This window comes from Camelus ferus, chromosome X (genome assembly GCF_009834535.1).
Source record: "Camelus ferus isolate YT-003-E chromosome X, BCGSAC_Cfer_1.0, whole genome shotgun sequence".
Taxonomy (NCBI): Eukaryota; Metazoa; Chordata; class Mammalia; order Artiodactyla; family Camelidae; genus Camelus; species Camelus ferus.
Window position 1 is genome coordinate 96,897,389 of NC_045732.1, and position 22,003 is coordinate 96,919,391.

General features: G+C 35.2%; 1 long non-coding RNA gene across 1 annotated transcript; it reads left to right on the forward strand.

Annotated features, from left to right (window-relative positions):
• Positions 1 to 6,991: 6,991 nt before the first annotated feature.
• LOC116661993 lies at positions 6,992 to 19,635 on the forward strand. The gene is made up of 2 exons (XR_004317959.1): positions 6,992 to 7,024; positions 19,482 to 19,635. It is a non-coding gene; the product is annotated as an uncharacterized LOC116661993 (long non-coding RNA).
• Positions 19,636 to 22,003: the final 2,368 nt, after the last annotated feature.

Sequence of the window (22,003 nt, forward strand, 5' to 3'; positions counted from 1 at the left end):
CATGTCAAAATGTAAAATAAATTGTACAAACTTATTTACAAAATAAACTCACAAAGACAGAAAACAAACTTATGGTTACCAAAGGAGAAGAGGGATAAATTGGGAGTATGGGATAAACAGATGCACACTACCATATATAAAACAGATGAGTAACAAGGACTTACTGTATAGCACAGGGAACTATATTAAGTATCTTACAATAAACTATAGTGAAAAAGAATTAAAAAAAAGAATATGCTCACCACACTGGTGTATGAAATAAACTATGTATATACACATGTTGAAAAGAAAAAACAAACTATAATGTTAAAACTAAGTGTAAATATGTTAGAGATCACAATGAAAAACAGTGGATTACAGATGTCTGTGAAAAACAGAGTTTATCCATTAGGATTAAAGACCCAAGAATAGAAGTCAAGTGTACAATATATAATTATAGCAAATTAGGAAACCTAGATGTACTTCATTTTTAAAAAGTGTAAATAAATACATTATTGTATATACACTGTAGTAGTTGTAAAGAATGAGCCTGGTCTTATGAGTAACATGGAAATATCACCAGGTAAATAAACATGCTACAGAATAATAACCGTGTGTGTGTATATGCAGATCACTATACACGCAAACCCATGGGAAAACCAGTTGAGAGACACTTCTATGGGGAAGAGGGGAATTGAGGAAACTGCGGAAGTGGGACTTTCCCTTTTCACTCCTTTTCTTTTAATTTCTATGAATAAAATATATTAATATATTTTTAAAAGACAAACAATTTCAAAAGCAATGTCCCATTTTCTTCCTTTCAGAATTTTACAGAAGTCAATTTCTTCTCTTCTGACTTAATTTTTCCACATTAAATAATCCTCACCTTGTAGGTATGATTTCACACCTCAGCCTAACTGATCATTTGGATTTTTTCATTTAAGTGATAGCCTCTTTTACTGAGGAGGATTATAAAGCACTGGAAACTGCCTGAAGTAACTCAATTGAAATGACAAGCACCATTAACATGCAAGTAATTGATCTAATTCTATTTCACACTATTTCTTCCTGCCAAACTAGCTTTCTATGTCTTGCAGAGAGAACAGATATAAAAAATATTCATAGTTCTATGTCTTCATCTATTTTTCAGACAAAAGTAAGCAATAGTCTCTACTATTCATTCTTCTCTTTGAACATAACTTCCCTGAAACTGAGGAGTAAACTTAAATTTTCAGGTGCTCTCAATAAACCATTATGAAATTTGTCTTCATGGGGCCACAACACTGTAAAACTCAAGTTGTATTTTGAAGTGACATTCCACATAAATATATGTGTCATGGACACATTAAAAATGCAAGGAATATTTTTTTTTTATTATATGAACCTAGCTAGAGAAGACATGCACATGAATGAAGCAACCTCGGGCTTTTGTGTAATTATTTCATACAGGCAGACACAAATATTCTTTACTTTTTCCATTACGAAACACCAACTGGTTTCTTATTGACAAGCCAGCTGTAGTACTGGAACAGTGATTGAGTTCTGCCCTCTGAAATGACACAGGCAGATCCTTTTAGTAGCCATTATACACAAGAAAGGATGCAGCTGAAAATGTCCTTGGAAGGCATTAGACAAGGTACGTATAGAACCACCAAAGCAGTACTGGGAAACATGGCTGAAACCTAGAAACCATAGCAGAAACCCACAGGTTAAGTTACCAAGGAAATGAAATTGTGTTCTAACATTTCATATTCTCATTATTAAAAATGTCAGAACATCACATTTAGTTTTATGATATTTTCTATTTTTATTGTAGTCATTGAGTGTTCACAAAATTGGACATGTTTCATAGCCATTTCTGTGTCTCTAACAATAACTATCAGGGTAATATATAACCCTGAGATAAGGCTGATCTTTAAAACACAAGATAGCTCATTTTTAACACAAAGGTTACAAGCAGAAAACAATGACATTAAGTTAATCTAGGTTTATTTTATCTTTTCAAGTAGTCTATTTATATGATAACACCTTCTAATTTCAGTCTCAAATGCATATGTGCATATATGTGACAATGTATCTGTATAAATATCTATATATACCCACACTTAATTCCTCTAAAAGACACTGTTTGTACACTTACACACTCACACACAGGTGCATGGTTTGGAAATTAGAATTTTATCAGTATATTAAACATACTGAAATAATAGATTCTAAGGAGAAACTTAATTGTAACAGATTTTATAATTCATTTGGTTTACATGTGCATCACTGACCATGAAGGATATCTTCTGAAGTACCTTTGAAAGATGATCTAGGAAGCCTCTTGCTTGATAAAGTAACGCATCCTGCCTTTGAAGCAGTTCTAATTCCTTGAAATTTAGGACAAGAGATTTTTCCCTATAAATCTCATCTATACATTTTGGTTCTTCCTTATGTAACAGTACAATGGACCCTTTAACAATGCAGAGGTTAAGGGGCACTGACCCATAGCATGGTTGAAGACCCCTTAATAACTTAGGGTCAGCCCTCCACATACACAGTTAGGTTCCTCTGTATTCACGATTCCACAACCACAGATTGAACCAACCATGGATCATGTAGTACTGCAGTATTTACTATTAAAAACAAATCCGATTATAAGTGGACCCATGCAGTTCACAGCTGTGTTGTTCAAGGGTCAATTTTAATTCTCAAACTGACCTGAACACTTATCAGTGCATGTACAAAATCATCCATTAGACTAAAATAAGAAAATATTCTAATTTACTTTTATATAAATACGTATTTTCAAAAATGACAGAGTGGGAACAGCAGAATAACGACCTCTAAAAAACTTCACCTTAATAAAATAAAAAATAACCCTGGTAAAAATTGTCAGAATAAACTTGTTCAGAATTACAGAAACTAAACAAAGTCTTACAGCAATTCAGGAGAGTTTACTTAAGAAAAAAAGCTGAATCTCAGTATAAACAGGGCAATTTTTGGCTTTTAACACCATCTATTCCCATCTTCCCCCTCACCTCAAGCAGTATGTTACCCTTGAAAATACACAACTTACAGCGACAGTGATAATTAGCAGCATAGTAATGAATGGAATGTGAACAAAGTTAGAACTCTTTAAAAGGCTCATTTCCAGAGAATTACCATTATTTCACCAATCTGGTGGTTTCCTGGAATACCTCATTCATAAGACCTCTCTTTGTTTGACCTGAATTAGAGCCTTTACATTAAGAACAAATTTTCCCAGGGAGCATTTGTCAAAACTATTCAGTAGCAAACGGTTAGTATCATAGCTGCCTGGGGAATAAAAACTGGTGCAAACAACAGGTTAACCAAAAAGATTAAAAAGGAAACTGCAGAGTAAGATGTCCATAGTGGGCTTTTGCTTGGGAATCTTAAAGGCCATGTGCCTGTGTAGGACTCTGCTCAAGACAGACATGAGAAGTCTGTAAGCTCTCACTAGTGGCTAACATTAAGGCTTTGAAAAAACAAGAAGTAAACACAGAGGCACTGAAGTAAACTGCCTGGCTGATGGCATATCCATACGGAAAATGCCATATCAATAAAGAACTCCACAGAAAAGGATACTTAATGGTTGCATATATCCAAGGAAATTTCTATTCAACATTAGTTGACAGCAAAGCTAACTGAGCAGACTTTAGTGGCCACACAAGACAAAGAATACATATATTACTGAACTAGTACACAAAAGTCTGTAAACTAGCAACAGCAAAAAAACAATAACAACAAATCCTGGAGAGAGGAAAGAATTTGATGCCTAGAGTTGGAAAAATATATTATTTAAAAATATCCAGTTTTCCAGTATGGTACTGTCAAAAAAACAGACACATAAATCTATGGAACAGAATAGAGAGTCCAGAAAGAGACCTACATACTTATGGCCAATTAATCTATGACAAAGGAGGCAAGTATATACAATGGAGAAAAGACAGTCTCTTCAATAAGTGGTGCTGGGAAAACTGACAGCTACCTGTAAAAGACTGAAAATAGAACATTCTCTAACACCATATACAAAAATAAACTCAAAGTGGATTAAAGACTTAAATGTAAGACCAAATACTAAAAAATTCCTGGAGGAAAACATAAGCACAACATTCTTGGACATATATCACAGCAATGTATTTTTTGAACCAGCTCCTGGAGTAATGGAAATAAAACCAAAAATAAACAAATGGGATCTAATTAAACTCAAAAGCTTTTAAACAGCTAAGAATACCATCAACATAACGAAAAGACAACCTACAGAATGAGAGAAAATATTTGCAAATGTTGCAACCGACAAGGGATTAATTTCCAAAATATACAGACAGTTCATACACCTTAATATCAAAAAACAAGCAACCCATTAAAAAAAAATGGGCAAAAGACCTAAATAGGTATCTCTCCAAAGAAGACTTGCAAATGGCCAACAAGCACATAAAAAGATACTCAACATCACCAATTGTTAGAGAAATGCAAATCAAAACTACAATGAGATATCCCCTCACACCAGTCACAATGGTCACCATTAAAAAGCTTCAAATGATAAATGCTGGAAAGGGTGTAGAGAAAAAGGAACCCTCCTACACTGTTGCTGGGAATGTAAATTGGTGCAGCCACTATGGAGGACAGCATGGGGTTCCTTAAAAAACTAAAACTAGACTTACCATATGATCCAGCAATCACACTCCTGGGCATGCATCTAGAGAAAAATATAATTCAAAAAGACACATGCACCCTAATGTTCACATTAGCACTATTTAAAATAATCAAGACATGGACACAACCCAAATGTCCATCGACAGATGACTGGATAAAGAAGTTGTGGTATATATATAAAATGGAATACTACTCAGACATAAAAAATAATAAAATAATGCCATGTGCAGCAGCATAGATGGACCTGGAGATTGTCATTCTAAGTGAAGTAACCCAGAAAGAGAAAGAAAAATATCACTTAATATTGCTTATATGTGGGATCTTTTTAAAAAGGACACAAACGAACTTATGTACAAAACAAACAGACTCACAGACATAGAGATTATGGTTACCAGAGACTAAAGGGGGTTGGAAGGGATAAATTGAGAATTTGAAAACTGCCCCTCTTGGGGAGTAATGGAAATGTTAGTTATCTTAACTGTGGTAGTGGTTTCATTGGTGTATACATCTAACAAAATTCATCAAATTGTACACCTGAAATATGTGTAGTTTACTGTACATGAACTCAATAAAAGTGTTAAGTGTTCAATTTTTAATTAGAAAAAAACTTAAGAAGCATGAGAAGGAACAAGAAAAGATGTCCCATAGACAGAGTTTCAAAAATTAACAGAAACGATACCTCAGGAAGATAAGACATTGGACTTACTAGACAAAGACATTAAGTCAGCTGTTTGTAATGTTTTCAAAGAAATATTAGAAACACTATCTACAGAATTAAAGGACAGGGAGGTGATCAAGATGACAGAATAGAAGGACAAGGACATGGAGCACACCTCCTCCCACAAATACATTAAAACTACATCAACATTTGGAATACTTCTCACAGAATACCTACTGAAATCAGGCAGAAGATCTTATACAATTAAGTCTGTGGGAAAGATCATCACATAAACAGTTAGGACCAAAAAAAAAAAAAAAAAAAAAAAAAAAAAGAATCCATATATGACCCATGCCTCTGGGAGGGAGCTGTGAAAGAGGAAAGGCTCCCTCACCCTGGAAAGCCCCACCACCAACGGGGAGATCAGCCAGGACAGAAAGGGAGCTTCAGAGGCTGGGATGTGAACACAGCAGCCACCTTACCACAGGCAGAACAGAAACAGCCCAGCACAGAGGGTACCTGCCATCTGGCTGCACTCCCCAGCCTGAGACATGAGCCTGCTGCTATCTGTGGGAGCTGGGTACTGAAACTTGTACTTCAGAAGAAAGCCTTAGGGAGAGAAGTGGGGTTCACTGTGCAAAGACAACCTGAAGTGGCTAGAGTGTGGTATGGGCTGAAACTGGGAATACCTGCAAAGCAATCTGAGCCCTCCAGAAAAAGCCCGATTATTAACACAAGCTAGCAAAGGAAGGGGAAGGACCACACCTTAGCAGTCTCATTCTCAGCTAGCTCACAGCTAGGGGACTCCACCTCTAAGAGTTCTGGGAGGGTGCAATCATTGGCAGGTCACCCTCAAGCAGAAACGGGACTGAGAACTGAGCCCATTCCAGGGGTGACAAGACTTTGGAAGCAAGGCTAAAATCTGAGCTGCATCCAGGTGGCTTTGGTAGATATATGTCTCCAATGCCTTTGTAAAGTCAGCTGATGTGGAACATCCAAGCATTTGATTAAATTAAACATCTATTCATCATTGAAAACTCTTACCAAAGTGGGTATAGAGGGAACAAATCTCAACATGATAAAAGCTATTTATGACAAACTTAAGCCAATATAATATTCAATGGCAAAAGCAGAAAGCCTTCCCACTAAAATCTGGAACAAGATGGGAATGTACGCTCTCAACACCTCTACTCAACATAGTATTGGAGTCACACAAGAAAAAAATAAAAGGGATCCAAATTGAAAGTGAAGAGGTAAAATTGTCTCTATATGCAGATGACATGATACAATATATAAAAAATCCTAAGGACTCCACACAAAAACTAGTAGAGCTGATAAATACAGCAAAGTAGCAGGATACAAGATTAACATACACAATTCAGTTGCATTTCTTTACACTAACAATGAAATATAAGAAAGATAGTGAAAAAAATCCCTTTTAAAAATCACATCAAAAAAAAAAATCCTTTTTAAAAGTCGCATCAAAAAACAAAAACAACATACCTAGGAATAAACCTAACCAAGAAGGTGAAAGACTTAGATGCTGAGAACTACAAAACATTAATAAGGAAATTAAAGATTATTTAAAGAAATGTAAATATATCCCACATTCCTTGACTGGAAGAATTAATATTGTTAAAATGATCATACTATCCAAAGCAATCTACATATTTAATGCAATCCCTATCAAATTACCCAGGACATTTTTTCACAGAACTAGAACAAGTAATTCTAAAATTCATATGATATCACAAGAAGACCCAGGATTACCAAAGCAATCCTGAATGAGGGTGGAGGCATAACCATCTCAGACTTGAGATAATACTACAAAGTTACAGTAAACAAAACAGCATGGCACTGTCAGAAAAACAGACATATGGATCAACAGAACAGAATAGACAGTCTAGAAATAAACCCACACACCTACGGTCACTGTTGGTGGGAATGTCATTTGGTGCAGCCACTATGGAAAGCAGTATGGAGGTTCCTTAAAAACCTAACAACAGTGTTAACATATGATCCAGCAATCCCACTCCTGGGCGTTATCTGGAGAAACTCCAATTCAAAAAGATACATGCACCCCAATGTTTATAGCAGCACTATTTACAACAGCCAAGACATTAAGGCAACCTAAATGTCCATCAACATATGATTGGATAAAGAAGCAGTAGTATGTGTATATATATAATGGAGTTCTACTCAGCCATAAAAAAATAATAATAATAATGCTATTTGCAGCAACACGGATGTACCCAGATATTATCATACTAAGTGAAGTCAAGTCAGAAACAGAAAGACAAATATCATATGATAACACTTATATGTTGAACCTTTAAAAATGATACAAATGAACTTATTTACAAAACAGAAAGTCTCACACACATAGAAAACAAACTTATGGTTACCAAAGGGAAAGAGGGGAAGGATAAATTAGTAGTTCGGGATTAGCAGATAAAAACTACTATATATAAAACAGATAAACAACAAGGTCATACTGTGTAACAGAAGGAACTATATTCAATATCTTGTGATAACCCATAATGAAAAAAAGAATATGAAAAATAATACATATACATACATATAATTTATCATTCTACGGTACATCAGAAACTAAAAACATTGTAAATCAAATATACTTCAATTAAAAAAACTAATAAACTAAAGGAAAGTATGAAAATACCATCTCACTAAACACAATGTAAAAAAAATAGAGAAAAAATTTAGAAGACTCAAATGGAAATTCTGCAATTTAAAAGAACAATGTCTGAACTGAAAAATCACTAGAGGAGCTCACAGCAGAACTGAATAATCAGAAAAACCAAATGGTGAACTTGATGATGAGTCAATTGACATAGATAAATCTCAGGAATAAAGAGGGAAAAAAATGAAGACAATTGAAGAGCTTAAGACATGTGTATGTGACACCAACCAGCATACCATCATAGGCAAAATGGGACTCTCAGGATAAGAGAAAATGAGGTAGAAATACATAAATGTACTCATATATTGAATATGTTCAACAAACTCCAGGTAGGATGAATTCAAAGAAATCCTGACAGAGATACATTATCATCCAACTGTTGAAAGATGAATAGAGAACTTCAGAAAACCACAAGAGAGGAGTGACTCATCATGTCATCATGTATAAGGGATCTTCAGTATGATTAACAGCCAACTTCTCATCAGAAATCCTACTGCCCTGAATGGAGGGTTACAAAAGCTTCAAAGTGTTAAAGACTGTAAATCCAGAATATATATGTAGCAAAATTATCCTTTAAAAATGAAGGATAAATAAGAAATTCCTAGATAAAAGGTAAGAGAATTTGTCACTAGCAGACTAAACCTACAAGAAATACTAAAAAGAGTTGATCAGGTTGAAATTAACAGGCACTAGACAAAACCTTGAATCATAAAACGTTAAGAGCACTAGAAAAGATAACTACACAGGTAAATCTAAAAATCAGTATCTGTGTTTTCTGGCTTATAACTATTATCTTCTGTCTAATTTGAAAGGCAATTGTATAATACAATAATTATATATCTGTGCTGATGAGGTAGAGATTAGTAATTTGCATGATAATAATGTAACAAAAGAGGGGGAATACAATCCAGCTATAAAAGACAAAAGTCTCATATGCAATTATAATTTCATCATTATTAATCTGAACTAAACTCACAAATTAGGATGTTAATTGTAACCCCAGAAAAACTACAAAGAAAGTATCTGAAAAATATAGCAAAAGAATTAGAAAGGAATTATGAGATGGTTAATTTTATGTCAATATGGTTGGGTCACAGGTACTCAGATATTTGTTCAGACGTTATTCTGATTGTTTCTGTGTGTGAGAATGTTTTGGAATGATATAAACATTTATATCATTAGACTAAATAATGCAGATTGCCCTGCTGAATGTGAGTGAGCCTCATCTAATCAGCTGAATGCTTGAATATAACAAAAATCCTGACCTTCCCCTGGGAAGGAGAGAATTCTTCCTATCTGATAGCTTTTGGACTCAAACTAAAACGGCAGCTCTTCCTGTGCCTCAAGCTTACAGGCCTTTGGACCAGAACTTCACCATCATCTCTCCTTGGTCTCCAGCTTGCCAAGTCATCCTCAGTCTTAGGATCTGTCAACTCCCATAACTGTGTGAGTCAAATCCTTATATTAAATCTCTGAAGAACCCTAACTAATAAAAATTCAAATTTACTAGAAAATATTTATTTAACCCAAAGAAGGAAACAAGGGAGTAATAAATGAACAAAAACAAAAAAGATGTAAGACATGTATAAAACAAAAAAGAAACTGGGAGATAAAATTCTACCTTATCAGTAATTACACTAAATGTAAATGGATAAAACACTCCAAGCAAAGGACAAAGTTTGAGAGAATGGATTTAATTATAACTCAACTACATGTTTTTAAGAAGAGAGAAATTTTTTAAATTTAAAAATTGAAATTTTTTAAATTTAAAAATTGAAAATAGAAACTGTTTAAATTCCAAGTCACAAGAAGGTGAAATGTAGAAGTATAGAAAAAGATATACCATGCAAACAGGAGCAAAAAGGAGGCGAGACTAGCCATAGTAATAGAGAACAAAACAGATTCAAAGACCAAAACTGTTACTAAAGACAAATACAGACCTTATATAATGATAAAAGAATAAATAGATAAAGAATATAAAACAATTATAAGCCTACATGCACCTAAAAAGAGTTCCTAATACATGATGTAAAAACTGATACAATATAGAAATGCACAAATCAAAAATAATAGTTCGAAACTTTGACACCATCCTTTAATAATGGACTGAACAACTAAGCAAACGATTATTTAAGGAAACAGAAGACTTGAACACTATACACCCAATAGGCCTTAGAAGCATCTATACAGTATGCAAGCTACTATGATTTGCTATACTATGGCATAATATAAGCAAGTGTAACTTTGATTGGCAATGGGGATTTGAAAATATCATCCTATCATACAATACCAATATGATCTATATCATAATTCAAGTTTATTGAAAAATGTATACATATTCATAAAACAAAGAAAGTAAACTCAAGCCGTCTGTTTCTGAAGGAAAAATCAAACAGATAAGAAAATTGTATATTCCTTCTGCCCTTTTTACTTTTTGCCTTGTATTAATAACAACAATAGTAATTGTAAGTCAGACATGGAAGTGAGAGCAAAGCATCATGAAAATAAAATTAAAGCTGCTTTCTGGGAAGGAAAGTTAGAAACATTCACAAGAAATAAATGAAATTAGCCAACTGTATTTACTACATTAAAATGTTGTTTCTAACTGAAACTTAATATAGCCACTTCTGCCAAATTCCTATCTTTGAGGTTCCATGACACCTACCCAATTTGGAGATTGATAGGGGAAAGTAGTAAGGGAAGACAATTTCAAAGCCTCAGTAGCTCTGAGGCAGGTGAGACCCCTAGTGAATGGCTTGCTTTTTTATTTTTTATTTTATTTTATTTTTTAAGCAGAGCACACTAGTGAGTCTTTGAATAGAGAAAGGTATCCACTAGCTAGTAAATAGAACTATATATTGTTCTGCAAAATCAGATATAGGGAAATGAGTTAGTTTTATTTTTCTTAGATCGGGGACCATGGAAACGTGAAGAGTGAAGGAGTAGTCAAGAAGACAGAATGACCATGCCTGAGGAAACGTGCAAGGTGAGACATGCAATTGGCAGAGTGTCATGGACTTTTAGGAAGCATGATGCCCAATATTCAGATCTAACTTATTAGCATTGCTACAAAGAAAACTTCCTGCTCCTTAAGTAAAACTCTTGTAGAAGTGCGCAACTCATACAAATAACTGTGTGTTCATTCATCTGTGTGTGTGTTTCTGTGCACATATCCTGGGAAAATAAAATTTTTTAAATTAAGTTTCACATTTAGGTGAACTCAGCACTGATAATATAGGACATTAACGGTAGGTGAGGCCTCTTGACAGACCGAACTAAGTTAAACGGGCACAAAGGGTGCTCGCAACACCCAGCCCGAGACGCGAGCCGGCAGCTGGGGGCTGGAACAGGCTGCCCGACACTGGAAGAGGACTGGGGCGGCTGCACTGAGGCAGCCCGAGGGGACGGCAGGGTGCTGCGTGCCGTGGCTGGAGGGGACACAGAGCAGAACAACATCGGTCCCCCATAAATTGCGAACAAAGCAAAGCAACACAGCTGGTGTGCCCTGAGGGTAAGGGCGCTGTAGCCTTTGTCTCCTCAGACCCGCGGCGCCATTACTGGTGCTTCTCCCAAGAAGAGAGGCAGAGCGCAGACACAGCCGCCATCTCCTCCTGTGTGCAGGACCCGGGCAGGGTGGGGCCAAGACCTGAATCCACACCCAGGGGCTCCGCAACCTCCTAGGCAGGACTGAGACTTGTTTACAGCCCGAGGCAGATAGGTTCTTTCTGCCCTGGTCCCTCAGAGAATTCACGCTGCCAAGACAAGACAAACAAGGAGCTGAGATTTGGCATGGAGCAGGGGTGGGGCTGTTCCACGGTCTACCCTGATCCCATCTTCAGTGCACCAGCCCGAGGCCGAGCAGGCAGCTGCACAGAGCAGCAGAGTGACCGGCGCCAGGAGAGGGTGGGCGGCGACCCGCCTTCCTGTCAGGAATGCAGCACCTGACCGTGGTGCTGGGAGGGGGCTTGATCCGCCCACCTGCCTCACCCAAGTGCAGCATCTGCCTGCGACATCGGGAGGGGGAGTGACTGCCGGCCCACTGGCCACAGTGCCAGAGAGATATGAGCAATATGAAGAAGCAGAGGAGCCACTCCCAATTAAAAGAGCAAGAGAAATCCCCTGAAAGACAATCAAGGAAATAGAAATTGATGGCCTGCTAGATCAAGATTTCAAAAAAGGACTGATCAAAGTACTGAAGGAACTAAAAGAAATAGTGTTTAGAGATATAAAATATGTCAAAAATGAAATAGAAGCTATAAAGAAGAGCCAAGTAGAATTAGTCAACTCATTTGCTGAGATGAGAGCTGACCGAAAGGCTGTACTAAGCAGGCTAGATAATGCAGAGGAACGAATAAGTGAGCTAGAAGACAGGACAACAGAAAGCACCCAATCAGAACAGCTGAAAGAAAAACAAATAAAAAACAATGAAAATAATATGAGGGACCTGTGGGATAATATAAAGTGTGCCAATCTACTCATAATAGGGGTTCCAGAAGGGGAAGAAAGATCAAAGGGGATTGAAAAGGTATTTGAAGAAATCATGACTGAAAACTTCCCAAACCTAAAGAAGGGATCAGATATCCAAGTACAGGAGGCTCAGAGGGTCCCAAACAGGAAGAACCCAAACAGACCCACACCAAGACATATCATCATCAAGATGGCCAGAGTCAAGGATAAAGAAATGATCCTAAAGGCAGCAAGAGAAAAACAAAGAGTGAGTTACAAGGGAACCCCCATAAGACTCTCAGCTGATTTCTCTACACAAACACTACAGGCCAGAAGGGAGTGGCAAGATATATTCAAAGTCCTGAATGAAAAAAAAGATGCAGCCTAGGATACTCTATCCAGCAAGGCTATCCTTTAGACTAAAAGGAGAGGTAAAGAACTTCACAGAGAAGTAAAACTAAAAGAGTTTAGCAACACTAAACGCATGCTAAAAGAAATATTGACAGTTCTACTCTAAATAGAAAAGAAGCAGGATGCTACAAAAATTAAAAACTCATAACTGGAAAGGTGATAACTACCATGAATTACAAATAATAGAATTAACACAAAATTGTAAAAGAAGACATCTAAATCATTAAGAGTGGGAGAGGGAAGCAAAGAAAGCCACTGTGGAAAACAGTATTGAGAATCCTCAAAAGACTAGGAATAGACTTCCGATATGACCCAGGAATCCCGCTCCTGGACATATATCCAGAAGGAACCCTACTTCAAAATGACACCTGCACCCCAATGTTCATAGCAGCACTATTTACAATAGCCAAGACATGGAAGCAGCCTAAATGTCCATCAACAGATGACAGGATAAAGAAGTGGTGGTATATTTATACAATGTAATACTATTCAGCCACAAAAATCGACAACATAACGCCATTTGCAGCAACATAGATGTTCCTGGAGCATGTCATTCTAAGTGAAGTAAGCCAGAAAGAGAAAGAAAAATGTCATGTGGTGTCACTCGTATGTGGAATCCAAAAAAAAAAAAAAAAAGAATGCAAAACAGAAACAGACTCATAGACATAGAATACAAACTTGTGGTTGACAAGGGGATACGGGGTGGGAAGGGACAGACTGGGATTTTAAAATGTAGAATAGATAAACAAGATTATACTGTATACCACAGGGAAATACATACAAGATCTTGTGGTAGCTCACAGCAAAAAAAAAAAAAAAAAGTGACAATGAATATACGTATGTTCAAATATAACTGAAAAATTGTGCTCTACACTGGAATTTCACACAACATTGTAAAATGACTATTGCTCAATAAAAAAAAAGTTAAAAAAAATTGTAGGTGAGGTAAGAGTAAGACTGAAAGTTCAGTGGAAGCCAAAAATTAGTGGCAGGAGTGACCATGAGAACATATGACTGAAGAGGTCTCAAGAATTTTGTTAAGGATACATTTTCTCAAGATATGAAAATCTATCAAAGAGCAAGGTTTCTTCAAATAATAAAAAGACAATTGTGGCTAATAAGATCCTGGAAACACCCAGATTCAATTTTTGTATCTGACCTGGATTTAATCATAGAATAAAACTAGTTTAACACATCTAAAGCTGTAGCCTGCTAATCTGAACCACATAAACCTACAGACACATATATGCATACAGTTTTATGTGTACAAAATTTCATTGGTAATATTTTTTAATCTTCTTTGTTCATTCAATAGTATGTCAAGAACACCTTAACATTTCAAACATAGTTCTAAAATATCATTATTAATAGCTATATATGCTCTATTATCAAGTTATAGGATGAATTATCTAAGGCACAATCATTGCAGTTTTAGTTCAATCATTCAGAAACGTTTGTCCAATGCCTGTACTATGCCAGACAATGTTAGATCTATGAGAAACAGATTATGTCAGGAAGTTACAAAGCAGAGCAATAATTTTCAAGGATAGGGTGATATGTAAATAAATTCCTACTCTCATTCCTTTTACAGCCACTGTCTTTATTTTGTATTTCTTTTATTTCTGATTAGCTTCAATGTTACTGTAAAATGTTACCATAAAAGTTAAAGAAAATTCATTAATTTTTAACATTAAAACCAAATATATCAAGAAACACTGACCTAATAGAAGAGAGAAAATGCTTATGCAGAAACTTGCACTTCAGGAAAACTCTTAACGACTTCAAAGTTTGATCATTTCCCTACCTGGCTATAACTCCATGGGATGTCTCAGTCACAAGGAAGAAGATACAATGTCAAAAATGTTTCCTTGTTTTAAAATAGAAATGATTATATTTAGGGGAAACAATGACAGGAAATGGTTTCAAGGTTATTAGCTCTTACATTAAGATAGAAGTCTTTATAACATTGAAAGTTTAATAGTACCAACCACCTAATGGATCTTCAGCTATAATGACCAAAATCTGCAGTGGACTTAGGTCTGTGCTTGGTAATTATACAGGTGCTAAATGACTGAGTAATCAAGGCTGCTGTCAATACCTCTTATTATAAATAACAAAATATTTTCCATTTAATTGACAATAAACTAACAAAGTATAAAGAATCTTAAAGATAATACTAAATATAAAGTGGGGGGAGGTATTTATCTGATCCTTAACCAACTAATTTCCAGCATTTCTAAGAACTCCAATTTTTTCTGACATTCAAAGTCATGCTATATACTACACTTTAGGAGGACTTTCAAACTTCACAAATTTACAATTTGCCATACACAATAAAACTTAATCTCTGCCTTTGAACTGCTTGGGGAAACTAGGAAAATTTAGGACACAACTTCAAACAATGCAGCATAGTATATAATTAAGCTCTAAATTATATGTAACAGGTTATAAATAGTTCAGAGAAATTGAAAAAAGCAAAGAAGTCAGAACTGATTTAAGGACAAAGTTAAACATGGGAGTTGGGTCCCGAAGCATGAGAGGCATTCAGGTAGAAAGTTGGCTCAAAATCACCAAGTCCACTGAAAAAAACAAAAAGGTTCTAAAATTACTATTGATTTTCCTGTGAAAATAGGAGGATGTTTGACCATGATTCTGATTCAGAAAATGCCTTTGGTTGATTGTATTCTATTGTCCATTTGCTGCTTTTGTTGCAGTCTCCTGGAACTGCCACCAGTTTTTCTTCAACTATGCTTACATGTTACCTCAGTTCTCATTTTATAGGAAGAATAGTCTTAAGAATCTATTAAGATTAACTCAATACCTATTGAGCTTCTATTGCATATCCATAAACATGCCAGGTGGAAAGAAGATATAAACATACGGTCTGTGCAATCAAGGACTTTATAATTTTATTGAGGGAAAGAATACTAATGGAGATGAAGCAGTGGTATATCACATTCCAAACCAAAGATCATAAAACTCGGTACACATACCTCTGGAAGTACATAAAATTTCCAAAGAGTGTGAAAAAATGGAGATTTTTCAGATAATCAATTTCAGACTCTCAATTTTCATGTCAATTCTTGGTAATAGTTACCTACCTAAGACCACACCTGCAATCTGCAGATTCTTTTTCCAGCTCTCTATTCACAATCCCCTTTGCCCACTTCACCAAAAAAAAAGAAGAAGAAAAAAGCATACCTCTCAGCCATCATTGATTTCACTACAGTGCATTGCCACAGGATGGAAAAACCTGTGGTGTGTGAAAGAGACAGTGTGAAATTATGTTAATGAAGTTGATAAAATGAATGACTAATGGCTGAGTAATACCCTTGTGCAACTTAGATGATTTCTATTTCTTTGCTTTTAACAAAATTGAAGAACTTAATTGAATTGTCAGCTGACAGATTATTAAAATAATTTTCAACGATAAACCAGTATGTGATTTTTGGCATATAACTCAAAAGGAGTTCAAAGGATTAAGAGACATTGCTATAACAATATCCTTCCCCTTCACATCTAATTGTGTATGAGAACAAATTCCTCTATGCTTACATACTCTAAAAATAAAAAATAGAAAAAAGATAAAACCTGTCTTATTCTTATAAAAAATAAAATTTATCTCCAAATTGAAAAAAAAAACCTAATTGAAAAAACAGCTCCCAATCACTTCATTAAGAGATACATTTTAAATAGCATTTTTAAACTATCTGTCAAAACATTGATATACTTATGTTGTTTTGATTGGCTGTGCTCTAAAAATTTGTAATGGTAGCTCATTCTAGTAGAAAAACTTTAACAGAACTATATAAAGAAAAAAATTAAATTTATATACATATTTTACCAGAGAACTATAATAATTATCAACATGATTTTTAAGCACAAAATCACATAAATAAAGATAAAATAATATCAGAAGTACAGAATGGGAAAATGAGTTAAAAGGAAAAAAGGAATGATATAAAGCTTCCAAGCGTTTATGTATTTTGAACTTGTTCATGTATTTTTCAAATAGATGACAGTACGGAATCAAATCACTGTGGTATTTAGATGTGATTAGAAACATTTAAACGAAGGATACAACTGTTTTATTTTAAGGTATCAATATTTACCCTTTAAGAAATCACATCCTGTTCAACTATTTAAGCTTATGATGAATACTTTTTAATATTACACTAGCTATCTTACTTTTGCCCATGCAGATCCAGCCTATGTCCTATAAATAAACTCATTCCATGAAATAATCTTTCTTACACAAGATAGTTTCACTTCCTCACTTGTATCAACAGGCAATTCACAAACACACACACACACACACCCCGATGTACTGGTGATAAAAGAAAAATAAATTTTAAAAATACTATTTTATTACCTTAAATTCATATCGTCTTTTTTAAAATAGTAATATCCAGTGTAGATAAGTGTGTAGAAAAATGCGTACTTTTATGCACTATCAGTAAGAATGTAAAATGTAACTCTTCCTGAGAGATAATTTGAAAAAAAAATGAAAAGCTTAAAAATGCCCATTCTCTTTGACCCATAAATTTTAATTCTGAGATTTAGCATAAAGAAATCACCATGTATATAGTCTGCTTAGCAACTAATGTTAAGCAGAAGAAAATGTTCCGACTATGTCATGGTTGGGGAAATAGGTGCAGGGTATCTAGAGAAAATTTTACTCCAAAAAGGAAGACAAAAACGAACAGCTTGAACCTAAAGTATGTTATTCTGTCTAATAATAAAAGCAAGTGAAATTTTCTATTTCTTAAAAAAAAAAAAGAATTCACCATGGAAAATCTCTAATATTTAACTGTATATGTAATATAAAAATTTTTAATATAAATATCAAAAATAAGAAACTAAGGAGAGGAATCAAGATGGCAGAGTGGGAGGACTGGGAGCCTACCTCCCCCCACAAACACATCAAAAATATATCTACATGCAGAACAATTCACACAGAAATCCAACTGGAAACTGGCAGATCTCCTATACAACCAAAGCTGCAAGGAAGATCTCCACGTAACAAGGTAGGATTTTTCAATAAAGGGTATCAGGACAGGACTGGTGCCCCTAGGAGGGATCTGTAAAGGAGAGAAGGTCCCCACAGGCAGGCCTTTGTCCTGGAGAGCCACCTTGCCTATTAGGAAATCCACTGCAACAGACTCAAAGGGCTGGAGAAGGCTAGGCTCTACTGATAAGGAGTGCACACATGCTGGCTTGCTAACAATCAGGGGCAAAGAGAGACCTGCTCTGACAGCTGCCACCTCACCACACTTCCCAGTCCAAAGCAAATACCAGGTGGGACCACAAATATGTGCAGTAGCTAAGCACTGAATCTCAAGCAGACACACCCTGGAAGAGGACATGATTCAGCTGCATGGAGATAGGACTAAGGGCCTGGGCTGTGGTCCAGGCTGAGCAATGGAGTCAACTGTCAATGTGCAGGTGGCAGGGGTTGAATCCAGACACAGAGCTCATCATGAACTTGTACACAATGGGGGGGGGTGTGCGCAAGGGTCCAGCCATGATGGATTTTGTCAGCACATACACCAGGTGGCACCACAAAAATGCACAGCAGCTAGATGCTGAGTCTCAGGTGGACACGCTCTGGGAAGGAGTACTCAGCAGTATCACCTTGACACCAAAACCAGACAGAGACACTACAAAAAAAGAAAATTATAGGCCAGTATCTTTGATGAATATAGATGTAAAAATCCTCAATGAATATATTAGCAAACTGAATCCAACAATACACAAAAAGGGACATACACCACAATCCAGTTAGATTCATTCCAGGGTCGCAAGGATGGTTCAACATATGTAAATCAACCAACATGATACACCACATTAACAAAAGAAAAAGACAAAAATCACATGACCGTCTCAATAGACACAGAAAAGGCATTTGACAAAATTCAACATCCATTCATGATAAAAACTCACCATAGTGGGTTACAGATGGAATATATGTCAACATAATAAAAGCCAATTATGACAAATGCACAGCCAACATAATATTCAATGGTGAAAAGCTGAAAGCCTACCACTAATTTCAAGAACAAGACAAGGATGCTCACTCTCACCACTTCTACTCAACAAAGTATTGGATGTCCTAGCCACAGTAATCAGACAAGAAGAGGAAATAAAACATATCCAAACTGGAAGAGAAGCGGTAAAACTGTCACAATTTGCAGATGACATAATACTCTAGAGAATCCTAAAGACTCTACACAAAAACAATGAGAAGACTCCACACAAAAACTATGAAATCTAATAAATGAATTCAGCCAGGTAGCAGGATACAAGATTAATACACAGAAATCTGTTGCATTTATTTACACTAACAATGAAATATCAAAAAGTAAAAAAAAAAAATTCCACTTAAAATTGTGTAAAAAAAAAAAAAAAAAAAAAACCCTAGGAATAAACTTAACCAAGGAGGTGAAAGACTTATACAGTGAAACTACAGAACACTGAAAAAGGATACTGGAAAGATATGGAAAGATATCCCTTGCTCTTAGATTGAAAGAATCAATATTTTTTAAATGGCCAGACTATCCAAAGCAATCTACAGATTTAATGCAATCTCTATCAAAATACCCATGACATTTTTCACAGAACTAGAACGTAATCCTAAAATGTATATGGAACCACAGAAGACCCAGAATTGCCAAAGTAAACCCAAGGAAGAAGAACGAAGCTGGAGACATAACCCTTCCAAACTTCATACTACACCACAAAGCTACAATAATCAAAACAGCATGGTACTAGCACAAAACTAGACATATGGAACAATGGCACAGAATAGAGAGCCTAGAAATAAATATATGCACCTACAGTCAATTTATCTATGACAAAGGAGGCAAAAATTACAATGAAGAAAAGACAGTCTGTTCAACAAGTGGGAAAGCTGGACAGCTACAACTATATCAGTGAAATTAGAACACTCCCTCACACTGTACATAAAAATAAACCCAGAATGGCTTAAAAACTTATACATAAGACAAGACATTATAAACCTCCTAGAACAAAACGTAGGCAAAATGTTTTCTGACATAAATCTTAACATTGTTCTTCTAAGGCAGTCTACTCAGGCAACAGGTATTAAAGCAAGAATAAACAAATGGGACCTAATCAAACTTACAAGCTTTTGCACAGAAAATGAAACTATCAACAAACAAAAAGACAACATATGAAATGGGAGAAAATATTTGCAAATAATGCAACTGACAAGGGCTTAATTACCACAACATACAAACAGCTCATACAACTAATATTGAAAAAAAAAAAACCCAATCAAAAAAATAGGCAGAAGATCTAAATAGACATTTCTCCAAAGAAGACATATGGAAGGCCAACAAGCACAAGAAAAGATGGTCAATGTCCCTAATTATTAGAGAAATGCAAATCAAAATGACAATGAGGTATCACCTCACACTGATCAGAATGGGCATCATCAAAAAGTCTACAAATGATGAATGCTGAAGAGGGTGTGGAGAAAAGGGAACCCTCGTACACTGTTGGGGGGAATATAAATTGGTGCAGCCACTGCGGAAAAACAGTATGGAGGTCCCTTAATAAACTAAAAATAGAGTTACCCTATGATCCAGCAATCCCACTCCAAGGCATACAACTGTAAAAGACAAAAACTCTAATGCGAAAAGATACATATACTCCAATGTTTATAGCAGCATTATTTACAATAGCCAAGACATGGAAACAACCTGAGTGCCCATCAACAGACAATTGGATTGAGAAGATGTGGTGTTTATATATATACATAGAATATTACTCAGCAATTAAAAAAAATGAAATAATGCCATTTGGAGCAACATGGATGGACCTAGAGAATATTATACTAAGTGAAGTAAGTTTAAAGACAAATATTATATGATATCACTTATATGCGGAATCTAAAAATAATGCAAATGAATGTATATACAAAACAGAAACAGACATAAAAAACTTTATGGTTACAAAGGGGAAAGGGAGGAAGAGAGATAAGTTAGGTATATGGGATTAAAAGACACAAACTACTATATATAAAAATAGCTAAGCAACAAAGATTTACTGTATCACACAGGGAACTATATTCAATATCTGAAAAACATACATATAAAACTAGATCACTTTGTTGTACATCTGTAACTAACACAATATTGTAAATCAACTATACTTCAATTTCAAAAAAAAAATTTTTTTTAAGAAATTAAAGTAGTAGCCCCAAATAGGGAATACTGTGTAGTCATAAATCAGGCCACAAACAATATGTACAACATGATGTCACTTTTGTTCAATGTTCCCAGGTATACACATGCACACATATGCATATAAAGTAACCTGGAAAGATAATAATCAAAACATTAACACTGGTTAGCTCTGTTAATTTATATTTTGATTCCTTTTGTTTAACTGCATTACATATTTTTATTCTCAAAAGAGCAATAATAACGTGTGTATTTTAAAAATTATTTTAAGTATGTATTTTAAACTTCCAACAAAATTAATTCATATATGCATAAAAAGATAATATTCCAAAAGTTACATCAAATTGTAAACCGTGCTCATCTTTGTAACATTATAGATCACTATTTATGTTCTTCTTGTCATTTATATGTACATGTTGTCTAAAATTACTATGTGTTATACAGGTATCTAAAATAATGTAAATTATAAAATATAGTCATCTACTCTGGGAACTAGGACCGAATAGTATTTAGGACTTTTTTTAATGCTATTAAAACAGATTTAGAAGCACCCACTCCAATAATTTTTTATGGTAGTGATGGTGGTGGTTTAGGGTTTATTTCCATTAAAAAAAGTTAAAGGTAGACTGAAAAATTGTGCTGGACACTGGAATTTGACACAACATTGTAAAATGATTATAAATCAATAAAACATGTTTAAAAAAAAAAAAGTAAAAGGTATCCTTTGGTTCAGAATTTGAGAATATTTAAGGAAGGTATTTCTCACAACCAGCTCAAGCATAAGGCTATTTTGCCATCCTAATGGTACAGAGCACAAACTCAGTTCCTGAATCCTAGAGGTGAAATCCTGGTCTAGACAGGAACAAAAGGCTACAGTTACCAAGGTAAAGGGAAGGATTGCTCCTTTCTTTGGGAAAGGTAAGAAGAGCTGAGGCAGTG